General features: G+C 37.1%; 9 non-coding genes and 49 pseudogenes across 9 annotated transcripts; all 58 read left to right on the forward strand.

Annotated features, from left to right (window-relative positions):
* The first annotated feature begins 77 nt into the window (after nucleotides 1–77).
* Nucleotides 78–196, forward strand: LOC148458211 (5S ribosomal RNA; annotated as a pseudogene).
* A 116-nt stretch (nucleotides 197–312) lies between these two features.
* Nucleotides 313–431, forward strand: LOC148458212 (5S ribosomal RNA; annotated as a pseudogene).
* Nucleotides 432–547: 116 nt separating this feature from the next.
* Nucleotides 548–666, forward strand: LOC148458213 (5S ribosomal RNA; annotated as a pseudogene).
* A 116-nt stretch (nucleotides 667–782) lies between these two features.
* LOC148458214 (5S ribosomal RNA) lies at nucleotides 783–901 on the forward strand (annotated as a pseudogene).
* Nucleotides 902–1,017: 116 nt separating this feature from the next.
* LOC148458215 (5S ribosomal RNA) lies at nucleotides 1,018–1,136 on the forward strand (annotated as a pseudogene).
* Nucleotides 1,137–1,252: 116 nt separating this feature from the next.
* Nucleotides 1,253–1,371, forward strand: LOC148458216 (5S ribosomal RNA). The gene has a single exon (XR_015873567.1). It is a non-coding gene; the product is annotated as a 5S ribosomal RNA (ribosomal RNA).
* Nucleotides 1,372–1,487: 116 nt separating this feature from the next.
* Nucleotides 1,488–1,606, forward strand: LOC148458217 (5S ribosomal RNA). The gene has a single exon (XR_015873855.1). It is a non-coding gene; the product is annotated as a 5S ribosomal RNA (ribosomal RNA).
* Nucleotides 1,607–1,722: 116 nt separating this feature from the next.
* Nucleotides 1,723–1,841, forward strand: LOC148458218 (5S ribosomal RNA; annotated as a pseudogene).
* A 115-nt stretch (nucleotides 1,842–1,956) lies between these two features.
* Nucleotides 1,957–2,075, forward strand: LOC148458219 (5S ribosomal RNA; annotated as a pseudogene).
* Nucleotides 2,076–2,191: 116 nt separating this feature from the next.
* LOC148458220 (5S ribosomal RNA) lies at nucleotides 2,192–2,310 on the forward strand (annotated as a pseudogene).
* Nucleotides 2,311–2,426: 116 nt separating this feature from the next.
* On the forward strand, nucleotides 2,427–2,545 carry LOC148458221 (5S ribosomal RNA; annotated as a pseudogene).
* Nucleotides 2,546–2,660: 115 nt separating this feature from the next.
* Nucleotides 2,661–2,779, forward strand: LOC148458222 (5S ribosomal RNA; annotated as a pseudogene).
* A 116-nt stretch (nucleotides 2,780–2,895) lies between these two features.
* On the forward strand, nucleotides 2,896–3,014 carry LOC148458223 (5S ribosomal RNA; annotated as a pseudogene).
* Nucleotides 3,015–3,130: 116 nt separating this feature from the next.
* LOC148458224 (5S ribosomal RNA) lies at nucleotides 3,131–3,250 on the forward strand (annotated as a pseudogene).
* Nucleotides 3,251–3,366: 116 nt separating this feature from the next.
* Nucleotides 3,367–3,485, forward strand: LOC148458225 (5S ribosomal RNA; annotated as a pseudogene).
* A 116-nt stretch (nucleotides 3,486–3,601) lies between these two features.
* LOC148458226 (5S ribosomal RNA) lies at nucleotides 3,602–3,720 on the forward strand (annotated as a pseudogene).
* Nucleotides 3,721–4,070: 350 nt separating this feature from the next.
* Nucleotides 4,071–4,189, forward strand: LOC148458227 (5S ribosomal RNA). Its single transcript, XR_015873379.1, has one exon. It is a non-coding gene; the product is annotated as a 5S ribosomal RNA (ribosomal RNA).
* Nucleotides 4,190–4,305: 116 nt separating this feature from the next.
* Nucleotides 4,306–4,424, forward strand: LOC148458228 (5S ribosomal RNA; annotated as a pseudogene).
* Nucleotides 4,425–4,540: 116 nt separating this feature from the next.
* On the forward strand, nucleotides 4,541–4,659 carry LOC148458229 (5S ribosomal RNA; annotated as a pseudogene).
* Nucleotides 4,660–4,775: 116 nt separating this feature from the next.
* Nucleotides 4,776–4,894, forward strand: LOC148458230 (5S ribosomal RNA). The gene has a single exon (XR_015873380.1). It is a non-coding gene; the product is annotated as a 5S ribosomal RNA (ribosomal RNA).
* A 116-nt stretch (nucleotides 4,895–5,010) lies between these two features.
* Nucleotides 5,011–5,129, forward strand: LOC148458231 (5S ribosomal RNA). Its single transcript, XR_015874406.1, has one exon. It is a non-coding gene; the product is annotated as a 5S ribosomal RNA (ribosomal RNA).
* A 116-nt stretch (nucleotides 5,130–5,245) lies between these two features.
* Nucleotides 5,246–5,364, forward strand: LOC148458232 (5S ribosomal RNA; annotated as a pseudogene).
* A 115-nt stretch (nucleotides 5,365–5,479) lies between these two features.
* LOC148458233 (5S ribosomal RNA) lies at nucleotides 5,480–5,598 on the forward strand (annotated as a pseudogene).
* A 116-nt stretch (nucleotides 5,599–5,714) lies between these two features.
* Nucleotides 5,715–5,833, forward strand: LOC148458234 (5S ribosomal RNA; annotated as a pseudogene).
* A 116-nt stretch (nucleotides 5,834–5,949) lies between these two features.
* Nucleotides 5,950–6,068, forward strand: LOC148458235 (5S ribosomal RNA; annotated as a pseudogene).
* A 116-nt stretch (nucleotides 6,069–6,184) lies between these two features.
* On the forward strand, nucleotides 6,185–6,303 carry LOC148458236 (5S ribosomal RNA; annotated as a pseudogene).
* A 116-nt stretch (nucleotides 6,304–6,419) lies between these two features.
* On the forward strand, nucleotides 6,420–6,538 carry LOC148458237 (5S ribosomal RNA; annotated as a pseudogene).
* Nucleotides 6,539–6,654: 116 nt separating this feature from the next.
* On the forward strand, nucleotides 6,655–6,773 carry LOC148458238 (5S ribosomal RNA). Its single transcript, XR_015874408.1, has one exon. It is a non-coding gene; the product is annotated as a 5S ribosomal RNA (ribosomal RNA).
* A 116-nt stretch (nucleotides 6,774–6,889) lies between these two features.
* On the forward strand, nucleotides 6,890–7,008 carry LOC148458239 (5S ribosomal RNA; annotated as a pseudogene).
* Nucleotides 7,009–7,123: 115 nt separating this feature from the next.
* On the forward strand, nucleotides 7,124–7,242 carry LOC148458240 (5S ribosomal RNA; annotated as a pseudogene).
* A 116-nt stretch (nucleotides 7,243–7,358) lies between these two features.
* On the forward strand, nucleotides 7,359–7,477 carry LOC148458241 (5S ribosomal RNA; annotated as a pseudogene).
* Nucleotides 7,478–7,593: 116 nt separating this feature from the next.
* Nucleotides 7,594–7,712, forward strand: LOC148458242 (5S ribosomal RNA; annotated as a pseudogene).
* A 116-nt stretch (nucleotides 7,713–7,828) lies between these two features.
* On the forward strand, nucleotides 7,829–7,947 carry LOC148458243 (5S ribosomal RNA; annotated as a pseudogene).
* A 116-nt stretch (nucleotides 7,948–8,063) lies between these two features.
* LOC148458244 (5S ribosomal RNA) lies at nucleotides 8,064–8,182 on the forward strand (annotated as a pseudogene).
* A 116-nt stretch (nucleotides 8,183–8,298) lies between these two features.
* On the forward strand, nucleotides 8,299–8,417 carry LOC148458245 (5S ribosomal RNA; annotated as a pseudogene).
* Nucleotides 8,418–8,768: 351 nt separating this feature from the next.
* Nucleotides 8,769–8,887, forward strand: LOC148458246 (5S ribosomal RNA; annotated as a pseudogene).
* A 116-nt stretch (nucleotides 8,888–9,003) lies between these two features.
* LOC148458247 (5S ribosomal RNA) lies at nucleotides 9,004–9,122 on the forward strand (annotated as a pseudogene).
* A 116-nt stretch (nucleotides 9,123–9,238) lies between these two features.
* On the forward strand, nucleotides 9,239–9,357 carry LOC148458248 (5S ribosomal RNA; annotated as a pseudogene).
* Nucleotides 9,358–9,473: 116 nt separating this feature from the next.
* LOC148458249 (5S ribosomal RNA) lies at nucleotides 9,474–9,592 on the forward strand (annotated as a pseudogene).
* A 116-nt stretch (nucleotides 9,593–9,708) lies between these two features.
* Nucleotides 9,709–9,827, forward strand: LOC148458250 (5S ribosomal RNA). Its single transcript, XR_015873990.1, has one exon. It is a non-coding gene; the product is annotated as a 5S ribosomal RNA (ribosomal RNA).
* A 116-nt stretch (nucleotides 9,828–9,943) lies between these two features.
* LOC148458251 (5S ribosomal RNA) lies at nucleotides 9,944–10,062 on the forward strand (annotated as a pseudogene).
* Nucleotides 10,063–10,178: 116 nt separating this feature from the next.
* On the forward strand, nucleotides 10,179–10,297 carry LOC148458252 (5S ribosomal RNA; annotated as a pseudogene).
* Nucleotides 10,298–10,882: 585 nt separating this feature from the next.
* Nucleotides 10,883–11,001, forward strand: LOC148458253 (5S ribosomal RNA; annotated as a pseudogene).
* Nucleotides 11,002–11,117: 116 nt separating this feature from the next.
* On the forward strand, nucleotides 11,118–11,236 carry LOC148458254 (5S ribosomal RNA; annotated as a pseudogene).
* Nucleotides 11,237–11,352: 116 nt separating this feature from the next.
* Nucleotides 11,353–11,471, forward strand: LOC148458255 (5S ribosomal RNA; annotated as a pseudogene).
* A 116-nt stretch (nucleotides 11,472–11,587) lies between these two features.
* Nucleotides 11,588–11,706, forward strand: LOC148458256 (5S ribosomal RNA). The gene has a single exon (XR_015873991.1). It is a non-coding gene; the product is annotated as a 5S ribosomal RNA (ribosomal RNA).
* Nucleotides 11,707–11,822: 116 nt separating this feature from the next.
* On the forward strand, nucleotides 11,823–11,941 carry LOC148458257 (5S ribosomal RNA; annotated as a pseudogene).
* Nucleotides 11,942–12,057: 116 nt separating this feature from the next.
* Nucleotides 12,058–12,176, forward strand: LOC148458258 (5S ribosomal RNA; annotated as a pseudogene).
* A 116-nt stretch (nucleotides 12,177–12,292) lies between these two features.
* LOC148458259 (5S ribosomal RNA) lies at nucleotides 12,293–12,411 on the forward strand (annotated as a pseudogene).
* A 116-nt stretch (nucleotides 12,412–12,527) lies between these two features.
* On the forward strand, nucleotides 12,528–12,646 carry LOC148458260 (5S ribosomal RNA; annotated as a pseudogene).
* Nucleotides 12,647–12,761: 115 nt separating this feature from the next.
* LOC148458261 (5S ribosomal RNA) lies at nucleotides 12,762–12,880 on the forward strand (annotated as a pseudogene).
* A 116-nt stretch (nucleotides 12,881–12,996) lies between these two features.
* On the forward strand, nucleotides 12,997–13,115 carry LOC148458262 (5S ribosomal RNA; annotated as a pseudogene).
* A 115-nt stretch (nucleotides 13,116–13,230) lies between these two features.
* On the forward strand, nucleotides 13,231–13,349 carry LOC148458263 (5S ribosomal RNA; annotated as a pseudogene).
* Nucleotides 13,350–13,696: 347 nt separating this feature from the next.
* On the forward strand, nucleotides 13,697–13,815 carry LOC148458264 (5S ribosomal RNA; annotated as a pseudogene).
* Nucleotides 13,816–13,931: 116 nt separating this feature from the next.
* On the forward strand, nucleotides 13,932–14,050 carry LOC148458265 (5S ribosomal RNA; annotated as a pseudogene).
* Nucleotides 14,051–14,166: 116 nt separating this feature from the next.
* Nucleotides 14,167–14,285, forward strand: LOC148458266 (5S ribosomal RNA; annotated as a pseudogene).
* A 351-nt stretch (nucleotides 14,286–14,636) lies between these two features.
* LOC148458267 (5S ribosomal RNA) lies at nucleotides 14,637–14,755 on the forward strand. The gene has a single exon (XR_015873225.1). It is a non-coding gene; the product is annotated as a 5S ribosomal RNA (ribosomal RNA).
* Nucleotides 14,756–14,871: 116 nt separating this feature from the next.
* LOC148458268 (5S ribosomal RNA) overlaps nucleotides 14,872–14,875 on the forward strand; it is a 119-nt pseudogene continuing 115 nt past the window's right edge.

The raw sequence follows: 14,875 nt of genomic DNA on the forward strand, positions 1-14,875 counted from the left end.
CATTTTTAAACTTATCAATGAATTTACTTGAGTTAAGAAGTAAGAGAGGTCTAAAGTTAAAGTTAAAGTTTTTGAGCACCTACAGCCAAACCACACTGGACATGCCCAATCTCCTCTGATCTTGGAAGCTATGCAGTGTTGGGCCTGGTTAGTACTTGGATGGGAGACCACCTGGGAATACCAGGTGCTGTAGGTAATTTTATACAGCCATAACATTCTTTTCTATTACATTTTCCATTTAATTTTTTCAACTTATCAATGAATTTACTTGAGTTAAGAAGTAATAGAGGTCTAAATTTAAAGCTTTTGAGCACCTACAGCCAAACCACACTGGACATGCCCAATCTCGTCTGACCTTGGAAGCTATGCAGTGTTGGGCCTGGTTAGTACTTGGATGGGAGACCACCTTGGAAATCCTGATGCTGTAGGTAATTTTATACTAACATAACATTCTTTTCTATTACATTTTACATTTAATTTTTTCAACTTATCAATGAATTTACTTGAGTTAAGAAGTAAAAGAGGTCTAAAGTTAATGTTTTTGAGCGCCTACAGCCAAACCACACTGGACATGCCCAATCTCGTCTGATCTTGGAAGCTATGCAGTGTTGGGCCTGGTTAGTATTTGAATGGGAGACCTCCTGGGAATACCAGGTGCTGTAGGTAATTTTATACTGCCATAACATTCTTTTCTATTAAATTTTACATTTAATTTTTTCAACTTATCAATGAATTTACTTGAGTTAAGAAGTAAAAGAGGTCTAAAGTTAATGTTTTTGAGCACCTACAGCCAAACCACACTGGACATGCCCAATCTCGAATGATCTTGGAAGCTATTCAGTGTTGGGCCTGGTTTGTACTTTGATGGGAAACCACCTGGGAATACCAGGTGCTGTAGGTAATTTTATACAGCCAAAACATTCTTTTCTATTACATTTTACATTTAATTTTTTCAACTTATCAATGAATTTACTTGAGTTAAGAAGTAAAAGAGGGCTAAAGTTAATGTTTTTGAGCACCTACAGTCAAACCTCACTGGACATGCCCAATCTCGTCTGATCTTGGAAGCTATGCAGTGTTGGGCCTGGTTAGTACTTGGATGGGAGACCACCTGGGAATACCAGGTGCTGTAGGTAATTTTATACTGCCAAAACATTCTTTTCTATTACATTTTACATTTCATTTTTTCAACTTATCAATGAATTTACATGAGTTAAGAAGTAATAGAAGTCTAAATTTAATGTTTTTGAGCACCTACAGCCAAACCACACTGGACATGCCCAATCTCGTCTGATCTTGGAAGCTATGCAGTGTAGGGCCTGGTTAGTACTAGGTTGGGAGACCCCCTGGGAAAACCAGGTGCTGTAGGTATTTTTATGCAGCCATAACATTCTTTTCTATTACATTTTACATTTAATTTTTTCAATTTATCAATGAATTTACTTGAGTAAAGAAGTAAAAGAGGTCTAAAGTTAATGTATTTGAGCACCTACAGCCAAACCATACTGGACATGCCCAATCTCGTCTGATCTTGGAAACTATGCAGTGTTGGGCCTGGTTAGTACTTGGATGGGAGACCACCTGGGAATACCAGGTGCTGTAGGTAATTTTATACAGCCATAACATTCTTTTCTATTACATTTTACATTAAATTTTTTCAACTTATCAATGAATTTACTTGAGTTAAGAAGTAAAAGAGTTCTAAAGTTAATGTTTTTGAGCACCTACAGCCAAACCACACTGGACATTCCCAAGCTCGTCTGATCTTGGAAGCTATGCAGTGTTGGGCAAGGTTAGTACTTGGATGGGAGACCACCTGGGAATACCAGGAGCTGTAGGTAATTTTATACTGCCATAACATTCTTTTCTGTTACATTTTACATTTCATTTTTAAACTTATCAATGAATTTACTTGAGTTAAGAAGTAAAAGAGGTCTAAAGTTAAAGTTTTTGAGCACCTACAGCCAAACCACATTGGACATGCCCAATCTCGTCTGATCTTGGAAGCTATGCAGTGTTGGGCCTGGTTAGTACTTGGATGGGAGACCACCTGGGAATACCAGATGCTGTAGGTAATTTTATACTGCCATACCATTCATTTCTATTACATTTTACATTTAATTTTTTCAACTTATCAATGAATTTACTTGAGTTAAGAAGTAATAGAGGTCTAAAGTTAATGTATTTGAGCACCTACAGCCAAACCACACTGGACATGCCCAATCTCGTCTGATCTTGGAAACTATGCAGTGTTGGGCCTGGTTAGTACTTGGATCGGAGACCCCCTGGGAATACCAGGTGCTGTAGGTAATTTTATACAGCCATAACATTCTTTTCTATTACATTTTACATAAAATTTTTTCAACTTATCAATGAATTTACTTGAGTTAAGAAGTAAAAGAGTTCTAAAGTTAATGTTTTTGAGCACCTACAGCCAAACCTCACTGGACATGCCCAAGCTCGTCTGATCTTGGAAGCTATGCAGTGTTGGGCCAGGTTAGTACTTGGATGGGAGACCACCTGGGAATACCAGGAGCTGTAGGTAATTTTATACTGCCATAACATTCTTTTCTGTTACATTTTACATTTCATTTTTAAACTTATCAATGAATTTACTTGAGTTAAGAAGTAAAAGAGGTCTAAAGTTAAAGTTTTTGAGCACCTACAGCCAAACCACACTGGACATGCCCAATCTCGTCTGATTTTGGAAGCTATGCAGTCTTGGGCCTGGTTAGTACTTGGATGGGAGACCACCTGGGAATACCAGATGCTGTAGGTAATTTTATACTGCCATAACATTAATTTCTATTACATTTTACATTTAATTTTTTCAACTTTTCAATGAATTTACTTGAGTTAAGAAGTAATAGAGGTCTAAAATTAATGCTTTTGAGTACCTACAGCCAAACCACACTGGACATGCCCAATCTCGTCTGATCTTGGAAGCTATGCAGTGTTGGGCGTGGTTTGTACTTGGATGGGAAACCACCTGGGAATACCTGGTGCTGTAGGTAATTTTATACAGCCAAAACATTCTTTTCTATTACATTTTACATTTAATTTTTTCAAGTTATCAATGAATTTACTTGAGTTATGAAGTAAAAGAGGTCTAAAGTTAAGGGTTTTGAGCACCTACAGCAAAACCACACTGGACATGTCCAATCTCATCTGATCTTGGAAGCTATGCAGTGTTGGGCCTGGTTAGTATTTGGATTGGGAGACCACCTGGGAATACCAGGTGCTGTAGGTAATTTTTTACAGCCAAAACATTCATTTCTATTACATTTTACATAAAAAATTTTAAACTTATCAATGAATTTACTTGAGTTAAGAAGTAAAAGAGGTCTAAAGTTAATGTATTTGAGCACCTACAGCCAAACTACACTGGACATGCCCAATCTCATCTGATATTGGAAGCTATGCAGTGTTGGGCCTGGTTAGTGCTTGGATGGGAGACCACCTGGGAATATCAGATGCTGTAGGTAATTTTATACTGCCATAACATTCTTTTCTATTACATTTTACATTTATTTTTTTCAACTTATCAATGAATTTACTTGAGTTAAGAAGTAAAAGAGGTCTAAAGTTAATATTTTTGAGCACGTACAGCCAAACCACACTGGACATGGCCAATGTCGTCCGATCTTGGAAGCTATGCAGTGTTGGGCATGGTTAGTACTTGGATGGGAAACCACCTGGGAATACCAGGTACTGTAGGTAATTTTATACTGCCATAACATTCTTTTCTATTACATTTTACATTTAATTTTTTCAACTTATCAATGAATTTACTTGAGTTAAGAAGTAAAAGAATTCTAAAGTTAATGTTTTTGGGCACCTACAGCCAAACCACACTGGACATGGCCAATGTCCAGTGATCTTGGAAGCTGTGCATTGTTGGGCATGGTTATTACGTGGATGGGAGACCACCTGGGAATACCAGGTGCTGTAGGTAATTTTATACTGCCATAACATTCTTTTCTATTACATTTTACAGTTAATTTTTTCAACTTATCAATGAATTTACTTGAGTTAAGAAGTAAAAGAGGTCTAAAGTTAATGTTTTGAGCACCTACAGTCAAACCACACTGGACATGCCCAATCTCATCTGATCTTGGAAGCTATGCAGTGTTGGGCCTGGTTAGTACTTGGATGGGAGACCACCTGGGAATACCAGGTGCTGTAGGTAATTTTATACAGCCATAACATTCTTTTCTATTACATTTTACATTTAATTTTTTCAACTTATCAATGAATTTACTTGAGTTAAGAAGTAATAGAAGTCTAAATTTCAAGCTTTTGAGCACCTACAGCCAAACCACACCGGACATGCCCAATCTCGTCTGACCTTGGAAGCTATGCGGTGTTGGGCCTGGTTAGTACTTGGATGGGAGACCACCTGGGAAATCCTGATGCTGTAGGTAATTTTATACTAACATAACATTCTTTTCTATTACATTTTACATTTAATTTTTTCAACATATCAATGAATTTACTTGAGTTAAGAAGTAAAAGAGGTCTAAAGTTAATGTTTTTGAGTGCCTACAGCCAAACCACACTGGACATGCCCAATCTCGTCTGATCTTGGAAGCTATGCAGTGTTGGGCCTGGTTAGTATTTGAATGGGAGACCACCTGGGAATACCAGGTGCTGTAGGTTATTTTATACTGCCATAACATTCTTTTCTATTAAATTTTACATTTAATTTTTTCAACTTATCAATGAATTTACTTGAGTTAAGAAGTAAAAGAGGTCTAAATTTAATGTTTTTGGGCACCTACAGTCAAACCACACTGGACATGCCCAATCTCATCTGATCTTGGAAGCTATGCAGTGTTGGGCCTGGTTAGTACTTGGATGGGAGACCACCTGGGAATACCAGGTGCTGTAGGTAATTTTATACAGCCATAACATTCTTTTCTATTACATTTTACATTTAATTTTTTCAACTTATCAATGAATTTACTTGAGTTAAGAAGTAATAGAGGTCTAAATTTAATGCTTTTGAGCACCTACAGCCAAACCACACTGGACATGCCCAATCTCGTCTGATCTTGGAAACTATGCAGTGTTGGGCCTGGTTAGTACTTGGATGGGAGACCACCTGGGAATACCAGGTGCTGTAGGTAATTTTATACAGCCAAAACATTCTTTTCTATTACATTTTACATTTAATTTTTTCAACTTATCAATGAATTTACTTGAGTTAAGAAGTAAAAGAGTTCTAAAGTTAATGTTTTTGAGCACCTACAGCCAAACCACACTGGACATGCCCAAGCTCGTCTGATCTTGGAAGCTATGCAGTGTTGGGCCAGGTTAGTACTTGGATGGGAGACCACCTGGGAATACCTCGAGCTGTAGGTAATTTTATACTGCCATAACATTCTTTTCTGTTACATTTTACATTTCATTTTTAAACTTATCAATGAATTAACTTGAGTTATGAAGTAAAAGAGGTCTAAAGTTAAGGGTTTTGAGCACCTACAGCAAAACCACACTGGACATGTCCATTCTCGTCTGATCTTGGAAGCTATGCAGTGTTGGGCCTGGTTAGTTCTTGGATGGGAGACCACCTGGGAATACCAGGTGCTGTAGGTAATTTTATGCTGCCATAACATTCTTTTCTATTACATTTTACATTTAATTTTTTCAACTTATCAATGAATTTACTTGAGTTAAGAAGTAATAGAGGTCTAAAGTTAATGTTTCTGAGCACCTACAGCCAAACCACACTGGACATGCCCAATCTCGTCTGATCTTGGAAGCTATGCAGTGTTGGGCTTGGTTAGTACTTCGATGGGAGACCACCTGGGAATACCAGGAGCTGTAGGTAATTTTATGCTGCCATAACATTCTTTTCTATTACATTTTACATTTCATTTTTACAACTTAACAATGAATTTACTTGAGTTAAGAAGTAATAGAGGTCTAAATTTAATGCTTTTGAGCACCTACAGCCAAACCACACTGGACATGCCCAATCTCATCTGATCTTGGAAGCTATGCAGTGTTGGGCCTGGTTTGTACTTGGATGGGAAACCACCTGGGAATACCAGGTGCTGTAGATAATTTTATACAGCCAAAACATTGTTTTCTATTACATTTTACATTTAATTTTTTCAACTTATCAATGAATTTACTTGAGTTAAGAAGTAAAAGATGGCTAAAGTTAATGTTTTTGAGCACCTACAGTAAAACCACACTGGACATGCCCAATCTCGTCTGATCTTGGAAGCTATGCAGTGTTGGGCCTGGTTAGTACTTGGATGAGAGACCACCTGGGAATACCAGGTGCTGTAGGTAATTTTATACTGCCAAAACATTCTTTTCTATTACATTTTACATTTCATTTTTTCAACTTATCAATGAATTTACATGAGTTAAGAAGTAATAGAAGTCTAAATTTAATGTTTTTGAGCACCTACAGCCAAACCACACTGGACATGCCCAATCTCGTCTGATCTTGGAAGCTTTGCAGTGTTGGGCCTGGTTAGTACTAGGTCGGGAGACCACCTGGGAATACCAGGTGCTGTAGGTATTTTTATGCAGCCATAACATTCTTTTCTATTACATTTTACATTTAATTTTTTCAACTTATCAATGAATTTACTTGAGTAAAGAAGTAAAAGAGGTCTAAAGTTAATGTATTTGAGCACCTACAGCCAAACCACACTGGACATGCCCAATCTCGTCTGATCTTGGAAACTATGCAGTGTTGGGCCTGGTTAGTACTTGGATGGGAGACCACCTGGGAATACCAGGTGCTGTAGGTAATTTTATACAGCCATAACATTCTTTTCTATTACATTTTACATTAAATTTTTTCAACTTATCAATGAATTTACTTGAGTTAAGAAGTAAAAGAGTTCTAAAGTTAATGTTTTTGAGCACCTACAGCCAAACCACACTGGACATGCCCAAGCTCGTCTGATCTTGGAAGCTATGCAGTGTTGGGCCAGGTTAGTACTTGGATGGGAGACCACCTGGGAATACCAGGAGCTGTAGGTAATTTTATACTGCCATAACATTGTTTTCTGTTACATTTTACATTTCATTTTTAAACTTATCAATGAATTTACTTGAGTTAAGAAGTAAAAGAGGTCTAAAGTTAAAGATTTTGTGCACCTACAGCCAAACCACACTGGACATGCCCAATCTTGTCTGATCTTGGAAGCTATGCAGTGTTGGGTCTGGTTAGTACTTGGATGGGAGACCACCTCGGAATACCAGATGCTGTAAGTAATTTTATACTGCCATAACATTCATTTCTATTACATTTTACATTTAATTTTTTCAACTTATCAATGAATTTACTTGAGTTAAGAAGTAATAGAGGTCTAAGATTAATGCTTTTGAGTACCTACAGCCAAACCACACTGGACATGCCCAATCTCGTCTGATCTTGGAAGCTATGCAGTGTTGGGCCTGGTTTGTACTTGGATGGGAAACCACCTGGGAATACCTGGTGCTGTAGGTAATTTTATACAGCCAAAACATTCTTTTCTATTACATTTTACATTTATTTTTTTCAACTTATCAATGAATTTACTTGAGTTATGAAGTAAAAGAGGTCTAAAGTTAAGGGTTTTGAGCACCTACAGCAAAACCACACTGGACATGTCCAATCTCGTCTGATCTTGGAAGCTATGCAGTGTTGGGCCTGGTTAGTTCTTGGATGGGAGACCACCTGGGAATACCAGGTGCTGTAGGTAATTTTATGCTGCCATAACATTCTTTTCTATTACATTTTACATTTAATTTTTTCAACTTATCAATGAATTTACTTGAGTTAAGAAGTAATAGAGGTCTAAAGTTAAAGTTTCTGAGCACCTACAGCCAAACCACACTGGACATGCCCAATCTCATCTGATCTTGGAAGCTATGCAGTGTTGGGCTTGGTTAGTACTTGGATGGGAGACCACCTGGGAATACCAGGAGCTGTAGGTAATTTTATACTGCCATAACATTCTTTTCTATTACATTTTAATTTTCATTTTTACAACTTAACAATGAATTTACTTGAGTTAAGAAGTAATAGAGGTCTAAAGTTAAGTATTTTGAGCACCTACAGCCAAACCACACTGGACATGCCCAATCTCGTCTGATCTTGGAAACTAAGCATTGTTGGGTCTGGTTAGTATTTGGATGGGAGACCACCTGGGAATACCAGGTGCTGTAGGTAATTTTATACTGACATAACATTCTTTTCTATTACATTTTACATTTAATTTTTTCAACTTATCAATGAATTTACTTGAGTTAAGAAGTAAAAGAGGTCTAAAGTTAATATTTTTGAGCACGTACAGCCAAACCACACTGGACATGGCCAATGTCGTCTGATCTTGGAAGCTATGCAGTGTTGGGCATGGTTAGTACTTGGATGGGAAACCACCTGGGAATACCAGGTGCTGTAGGTAATTTTATACTGCCATAACATTCTTTTCTATTACATTTTACATTTAATTTTTTCAACTTATCAATGAATTTACTTGAGTTAAGAAGTAAAAGAGGTCTAAAGTTAATGTTTTTGGACACCTACAGCCAAACCACACTGGACATGGCCAATGTCCAGTGATCTTGGAAGCTGTGCATTGTTGGGCATGGTTGTTACGTGGATGGGAGACCACCTGGGAATACCAGGTGCTGTAGGTAAGTTTATACTGCCATAACATTCTTTTCTATTACATTTTACATTTAATTTTTTCAACTTATCAATGAATTTACTTGAGTTAAGAAGTAATAGAGGTCTAAAGTTAAGTTTTTTGAGCACCTACAGCCATACCACACTGGACATGCCCAATCTCGTCTGATCTTGGAAACTATGCAGTGTTGGGCCTGGTTAGTACTTCGATGTGAGACAACCTGGGAATACCAGGTGCTGTAGGTAATTTTATACAGCCATAACATTCTTTTCTATTACATTTTACATTTAATTTTTTCAACTTAGAAATGAATTTACTTGAGTTAAGAAGTAAAAGAGGTCTAAATTTAAAGCTTTTGAGCACCTACTGCCATACCACACTGGACATGCCCAATCTCGTCTGATCTTGGAAGCTATGCAGTGTTGGGCCTGGTTAGTACTTGGATGGGAGACCACCTGGGAATACCTGATGCTGTAGGTAATTTTATACTAACATAACATTCTTTTCTATTACATATTACATTTATTTTTTTCAACTTATCAATGAATTTACTTGAGTTAAGAAGTAAAAGAGGTCTAAAGTTAATGTTTTTGAGCACCTACAGCCAAACCACCCTGGACATGCCCAATCTCGTCTGATCTTGGAAGCTATGCAGTGTTGGGCCTGGTTAGTACTTGCATGTGAGTCCACCTGGGAATACCAGGTGCTCTAGGTAATTTTATGCAGCCATAACATTCTTTTCTATTAAATTTTACATTTAATTTTTTCAACTTATCAATGAATTTACTTGAGTTAAGAAGTAAAAGAGGTCTAAACTTAATGTTTTTGAGCACCTACAGTCAAACCACACTGGACATGCCCACTCTCGTCTAATCTTGGAAGCTATGCAGTGTTGGGCCTGGTTAGTACTTGGATGGGAGACCACCTGGGAATACCAGGTGCTGTAGGTAATTTTATACAGCCATAACATTCTTTTCTATTACATTTTACATTTCATTTTTTCAACTTATCAATGAATTTACTTGAGTTACGAAGTAATACACTTCTAAAATTAATGCTTTTGAGCACCTACAGTCAAACCACACTGGACATGCCCAATCTCGTCTGATCTTGGAAACTATGCAGTGTTGGGCCTGGTTAGTACTTGGTTGGGAGACCACCTGGGAATACCAGGTGCTGTAGGTATTTTTATGCTGCCATAACATTCTTTTCTATTACATTTTACATTTCATTTTTTCAACTTATCAATGAATTTACTTGAGTTACGAAGTAATACACGTCTAAAATTAATGCTTTTGAGCACCTACAGTCAAACCACACTGGACATGCCCAATTTCGTCTGATCTTGGAAGCTATGCAGTGTTGGGCCTGGTTAGTACTTGGTTGGGAGACCACCTGGGAATACCAGGTGCTGTAGGTATTTTTATGCTGCCATAACATTCTTTTCTATTACATTTTACATTTAATTTTTTCAACTTATCAATGAATGTACTTGAGTTAAGAAGTAAAAGAGGTCTAAAGTTAATGTTTTTGAGCACCTACAGCCAAACCACCCTGGACATGCCCAATCTCGTCTGATCTTGGAAGCTATGCAGTGTTGGGCCTGGTTAGTACTTGGATGTGAGTCCACCTGGGAATACCAGGTGCTCTAGGTAATTTTATGCAGCCATAACATTCTTTTCTATTACATTTTATATTACATTTTTTCAACTTATCAATGAATTTACTTGAGTTAAGAAGTAAAAGAGGTCTAAAGTTAATGTTTTTGAGCACGTACTGCCAAACCACACTGGACATGGCCAATGTCATCTGATCTTGGAAGCTATGCAGTGTTGGGCATGGTTAGTATTTGGATGGGAAACCACCTGGGAATACCAGGTGCTTTAGGTAATTTTATACTGCCATAACATTCTTTTCTATTACATTTTACATTTAATTTTTTCAACTTATCAATGAATTTACTTGAGTTAAGAAGTAAAAGAGGTCTAAAGTTATGGTTTTTGAGCACCTACAGCCAAACTACACTAGACATGGCCAATGTCGTCTGATCTTGGAAGCTGTGCAGTGTTGGGCATGGTTATTACGTGGATGGGAGACCACCTGGGAATACCAGGTGCTGTAGGTAATTTTATACAGCCATAACATTCTTTTATATTACATTTACATTAAATTTTTTCAACTTATCAATGAATTTACTTGAGTTAGGAAGTAAAAGAGGTCTAAAGTTAATGTTTTTGAGCACCTACAGCCAAACCACTCCGGACATGCCCAATCTCATCTGATCTTGGAAGCTATGCAGTGTTGGGCCTGGTTAGTACTTGGATGGGAGACCACCTGGGAATACCAGATGCTGTAGGAAATTTTATACTTACATAACATTCTTTTCTATTACATTTTACATTTAATTTTTTCAACTTATCAATAAATTTACTTGAGTTAAGAAGTAAAAGAGGTCTAAAGTTAATGTTTTTGAGCACGTAGAGCCAAACCACACTGGACATGCCCAATCTTGTCTGATCTTGGAAGCTATGCAGTGTTGGGCCTGGTTAGTACTTGAATGGGAGACCACCTGGGAATAACAGGTGCTGTAGGTAATTTTATACTGCCATAACATTCTATTCTATTAAATTTTACATTTAATTTTTTCAACTTATCAATGAATTTACTTGAGTTAAGAAGTAAAAGAGGTCTAAACTTAATGTTTTTGGGCACCTACAGTCAAACCACACTGGACATGCCCACTCTCGTCTAATCTTGGAAGCTATGCAGTGTTGGGCCTGGTTAGTACTTGGATGGGAGACCACCTGGGAATACCAGGTGCTGTAGGTAATTTTATACTGCCATAACATTCTTTTCTATTACATTTTACATATCATTTTTTCAACTTATCAATGAATTTACTTGAGTTACGAAGTAATACACTTCTAAAATTAATGCTTTTGAGCACCTACAGTCAAACCACACTGGACATGCCCAATCTCGTCTGATCTTGGAAACTATGCAGTGTTGGGCCTGGTTAGTACTTGGTTGGGAGACCACCTGGGAATACCAGGTGCTGTAGGTATTTTTATGCTGCCATAACATTCTTTTCTATTACATTTTACATTTCATTTTTTCAATTTATCAATGAATTTACTTGAGTTACGAAGTAATACACGTCTAAAATTAATGCTTTTGAGCACCTACAGTCAAACCACACTGGACATGCCCAATTTCGTCTGATCTTGGAAGCTATGCAGTGTTGGGCCTGGTTAGTACTTGGTTGGGAGACCACCTGGGAATACCAGGTGCTGTAGGTATTTTTATGCTGCCATAACATTCTTTTCTATTACATTTTACATTTAATTTTTTCAACTTATCAATGAATGTACATGAGTTAAGAAGTAAAAGAGGTCTAAAGTTAATGTTTTTGAGCACCTACAGCCAAACCACACTGGACATGCACAATCTCGTCTGATCTTGGAAGCTATGCAGTGTTGGGCTTAATTAGTACTTGAATGGGAGACCACCTGGGAATACCAGGTGCTGTAGGTAATTTTATACTGCCATAACATTCTTTTCTATTACATTTTACATTTAATGTTTACAACTTATCAATGAATTTACTTGAGTTAAGAAGTAATAGAGGTCTAAAGTTAAGTATTTTGTGCACCTACAGCCAAACCACACTGGACATGCCCAATCTCGTCTGATCTTGGAAACTAAGCATTGTTGGGTCTGGTTAGTATTTGTATGGGAGACCACCTGGGAATACCAGGTGCTGTAGGTAATTTTATACAGCCATAACATTCTTTTCTATTACATTTTACATTAAATTTTTTCAACTTATCAATGAATTTACTTGAGTTAAGAAGTAAAAGAGTTCTAAAGTTAATGTTTTTGAGCACCTACAGCCAAACCACACTGGACATGCCCAAGCTCGTCTGATCTTGGAAGCTATGCAGTGTTGGGCCAGGTTAGTACTTGGATGGGAGACCACCTGGGAATACCAGAAGCTGTAGGTAATTTTATACTGCCATAACATTCTTTTCTGTTACATTTTACATTTCATTTTAAAACTTATCAATGAATTTACTTGAGTTAAGAAGTAAAAGAGGTCTAAAGTTAAAGTTTTTGAGCACCTACAGCTAAACCACACTGGACATGCCCAATCTTGTCTGATCTTGGAAGCTATGCAGTGTTGGGTTTGGTTAGTACTTGGATGGGAGACCACCTGGGAATACCAGATGCTGTAGGTAATTTTATACTGCCATAACATTCATTTCTATTACATTTTACATTTAATTTTTTCAACTTATCAATGAATTTACTTGAGTTAAGAAGTAATAGAGGTCTAAATTTAATGCTTTTGAGTACCTACAGCCAAACCACACTGGACATGCCCAATCTCGTCTGATCTTGGAAGCTATGCAGTGTTGGGCCTGGTTAGTTCTTGGATGGGAGACCACCTGGGAATATCAGGTGCTGTAGGTAATATTATGCTGCCATTACATTCTTTTCTATTACATTTTACATTTAATTTTTCAACTTATCAATGAATTTACTTGAGTTAAGAAGTAATAGAGGTCTAAAGTTAAAGTTTCTGAGCACCTACAGCCAAACCACACTGGACATGCCCAATCTCATCTGATCTTGAAAGCTATGCAGTGTTGTTCCTGGTTAGTACTTGGATGGGAGACCATCTGGGAATACCAGGAGCTGTAGGTAATTTTATACTGCCATAACATTCTTTTCTATTACATTTTACATTTCATTTTTCAACTTATCATTGAATTTACTTGAGTTAAGTAAAAGAGGTCTAAAGTTAATGTTTTTGAGCACCTACAGCCAAACCACACTGGACATGGCCAATGTCCAGTGATCTTGGAAGCTGTGCATTGTTGGGCATGGTTATTACGTGGATGGGAGACCACCTGGGAATACCAGGTGCTGTAGGTAATTTTATACTGCCATAACATTCTTTTCTATTACATTTTACATTTAATTTTTTCAACTTATCAATGAATTTACTTGAGTTAAGAAGTAATAGAGTTCTAAAGTTAAGTTTTTTGAGCACCTACAGCCATACCACACTGGACATGGCCAATGTCGTCTGATCTTGGAAGCTATGCAGTGTTGGGCATGGTTAGTACTTGGATGGGAAACCACCTGGGAATACCAGGTGCTGTAGGTAATTTTATACTGCCATAACATTCTTTTCTATTACATTTTACATTTCATTTTTACAACTTAACAATGAATTTTTTTGAGTTAAGAAGTAATAGAGGTCTAAAGTTAAGTATTTTGAGCACCTTCAGCCAAACCACACTGGACATGCCCAATCTCGTCTGATCTTGGAAACTAAGCATTGTTGGGTCTGGTTAATATTTGGATGGGAGACCACCTGGGAATACCAGGTGCTGTAGGTAATTTTATACAGCCAAAACATTCATTTCTATTACATTTTACATAAAAAATTTTAAACTTATCAATGAATTTACTTGAGTTAAGAAGAAAAAGAGGTCTAAAGTTAATGTATTTGAGCACCTACAGCCAAACTACACTGGACATGCCCAATCTCATCTGATATTGGAAGCTATGCAGTGTTGGGCATGGTTAGTACTTGGATGGGAAACCACCTGGGAATACCAGGTGCTGTAAGTAATTTTATACTGACATAACATTCTTTTCTATTACATTTTACATTTAATTTTTTCAACTTATCAATGAATTTACTTGAGTTAAGAAGTAAAAGAGGTCTAAAGTTAATGTTTTTGGGCACCTACAGCCAATCCACACTGGACATGGCCAATGTCCAGTGATCTTGGAAGCTGTGCATTGTTGGGCATGGTTATTACGTGGATGGGAGACCACCTGGGAATACCAGGTGCTGTAGGTAATTTTATACTGCCATAACATTCTTTTCTATTACATTTTACATTTAATTTTTTCAACTTATCAATGAATTTACTTGAGTTAAGAAGTAATAGAGTTCTAAAGTTAAGTTTTTTGAGCACCTACAGCCATACCACACTGGACATGCCCAATCTCGTCTGATCTTGGAAACTATGCAGTGTTGGGCCTGGTTAGTACTTCGATGGGAGACCACCTGGGAATACCAGGTGCTGTAGGTAATTTTATACAGCCATAACATTCTTTTCTATTACATTTTACATTAAATTTTTTCAACTTAGCAAAGAATTTACTTGAGTTAAGAAGTAAAAGAGATCTAAATTTAAAGGTTTTGAGCACCT

Source organism: Taudactylus pleione, unplaced genomic scaffold (genome assembly GCF_031769625.1).
Source record: "Taudactylus pleione unplaced genomic scaffold, aTauple2 ptg000967l, whole genome shotgun sequence".
Classification (NCBI taxonomy): domain Eukaryota; kingdom Metazoa; phylum Chordata; class Amphibia; order Anura; family Myobatrachidae; genus Taudactylus; species Taudactylus pleione.